Consider the following 2,902-nt stretch of genomic DNA (forward strand, 5'->3'; position numbering starts at 1 on the left):
ATTAAGTTGGGTTGGTCTAATGATTAACTCACTAGTCCACTTAAACAAATGTCACAATAGAATCAGGAATCAGATATTGCCATGATATCCGCAAATCTGCACCAGTAATATAAATATTATAGTTAAGAAATGAAAATTTTAATTCCCTAACCCAAAACCCAAACTAAACGGTGCTACTCTTCCGTGACGTCTCCTCCTTCGACATGGTGGCCGTCTCCTCCATCAGCGTGATCGTCATCTCTTCCATCGGCATGGTCGTCATATCTGTTTGTCATATTTGCTCACCGTTACTCCTCGCTCGCATGCTTGTTTTTGCTCCTCGCCATCGTTGCTCGCTGTTGGATCCTCGTCGTTTTGTAGTTTCTTTTTTCTGCTTGTGCTACTCTAATACAAATCTGTTTCTGGACAATTAGGGTTTTAAATCTTTTTTTTATCTTTCATTTTTTTAAATGTAGATTTATTTATACTTGTTTCTTGATCTAATTCTATTTTTGTTTTCGTTGTTAGAACAAATGTGATTTTAATTTTGAAATGTATACTTTTATTATTGTTGTGTAGACTATAATTAATATATTTTAGTGCAACATGAACTTCATCAAGAAATGTTGGGATGAAATCGGGGCTGAATTTACGACAGCGGTGTTAGGGTTCTTTCAAACAGCTAGATTACCGAAAGACTCGAATCTCACATGGGTGGCTTTGGCGCCAAAGTTCTTTGGGGCTAAGGAGATTAAGGACCTCCGACCAATCAGTATGGTTGGTTGTGTGTATAAGGTGATTTCTAAGGTTTTGGTTAGGAGGATGAGATCAGTTATGCCAAGTCTGGTTGGAGAGACTCAGAGTGCGTTCGTAAAGGGTCGGAAAATACATGACGGCGCTCTTATTGCTTGCGAAACGGTGCAGTGGCTCAAATCGAGTAAGAAGAAAGCGGTTATAATCAAGCTGGATTTTCAAAAGGCATATGATAGGGTCAAGTGGCGATTTGTGGACATTGTCCTGCAGAAGATGGGCTTTGGACGCAGGTGGAGGGAGTGGGTTATGAAGTGTGTCGGCACAGCTACTATGTCAGTTTTGATAAATGTATCACCAACTAAGCCGTTCAAGATGGGTAGAGGTCTGAGACAAGGTGATCCTATTTCTGTTGTTGATGTCCTACATAGGATGATTGGGGAGGTTGTGAGAAATGGTCGGATATCCCCTCAATTTGTAGGGAGAGACGAAATAAAATTGTCACATCTCCAGTTCGCTGATGACACTGTCTTATACTGCCCTCCAGAGGAAGAGTCCGTTAAGAATTACAAAAGGCTTCTTCGATGCTTTGAACTGATGTCAGGATTAAGCATTAATTTTGAGAAATCGAGTTTGATACCAATCAATTGTGATCAACAATGGGTACAGAGGATGTGTAGTCTGCTGGGGTGCAAGGAAGCTGCTCTTCCGGTTAGATACCTGAGGATCCCTCTTAGTGCGAATCCTAGGCTGGTCAAGACGTGGAAGCCAATTACAGACAAAGTGGAGGAGAAGCTAAGCTTATAGAAATCCAAGGTACTTAATAAAGTGGGAAAGCTTGTACTCGTTGAGTCATATTTAAATAGTTTGCCGGTATATTATTTAAGCTTATATAAGATGTCGAATGCTGTTGCGGAGAAACTTGTTTCATTACAAAGGAGATTCTTGTGTGGTAAGGAGGATGGGGGGAATGGCATGGCTTTGGTTAGATGAAAAGTGGTCCAAGCCCTGAAGAGGCTAGGCGGACTAGGAGTTGGTGATGCGATGCTACGCAATACTGTACTGCTATTTAAGTGGTGGTGGAGATTCTCTAAAGAGGAGTGTCCGTTGTGGAAGAAAGTAGTTTGCTCTTGTAATAATCTCTCCCCTAACCAGCTTTTATCAATCCAGGATTTACCTTCTAGAGGGGGCCATGGAAGGACATTTGTCAGATACAGTTTAAGGAGCAATCTATGAGAGATAAGATGATAATTGGCTTGGCAATGGAGATTGGTGATGGCAGAAGGACTCACTTTTGGGAAGATGTCTGGTTAACTTGCGGTTCTCTAAAGGAAAGGTTCCCAAAGCTATTCTCGATTTCAAACCAAAAAGACTTTGTCATAGAGGTTTGTGGGTTCTATGATGGGCTTTAGTGGATTTGAAACTTTCAATGGAGGCGTGAGCTATTCCAATGGGAGTTGGAACTTATGAATCAATTACATGAAACATTGAGGCCGGTCAAACTAGCCTCTGACAGAGAGGATAGAGTTGTCTGAAAATTTGACAGGCAAGGTATATTTTCTACTAACTTCTTTGTGCAGGTACTACAGGTGGAGACGCTTCCGGAGGACGTAACAAGCTATAGCTTTACGAAGGCTATTTGGAAAGGTCTAGTCTCTCCAAGAGTTGAGCTATTTATATGGTTTGCGTTAATGGGTAGAGTGAATACAAAAGAAAGACTCTGTCGACTCGGAATTATTAATCAGGGTGATAATGTGTGTGTTTTATGTAATAAGGATGTTGAATGTGTCTATCACCTATTTCTTGGTTGTGATTTTACATGGCAGGTGTGGTGCATTCCAGGTACTTTAAAAGAACACTTTCAAAGCTGGACAGGTGTCACGAGGAAGGAGGAAAGTAAGAAGTGGTTTATAAGTTTTTTCGCGGTAATTTGGAACGTCTGGTTGAAAAGGAATAGGAGATTATTTTAGAATATAGGAAAACATGTTGAAGACATCATCAACATGACTATGCTTAGCTACAAGGAGTGGAGGAGCGACGATCCCTTTGATCGTTGATGGCAATGCCGAAGATGACATAGGGATACACATTTGTTTGAGAATTTTAGGTGGCTACTATAGGTATTTCTATGTTGTTTATGTCTCTAACGCTCCACATTTGTGTTGAGCTCTTC

The sequence above is a fragment of the Arachis ipaensis genome, chromosome B05, assembly GCF_000816755.2.
Source record: "Arachis ipaensis cultivar K30076 chromosome B05, Araip1.1, whole genome shotgun sequence".
NCBI lineage: Eukaryota > Viridiplantae > Streptophyta > Magnoliopsida > Fabales > Fabaceae > Arachis > Arachis ipaensis.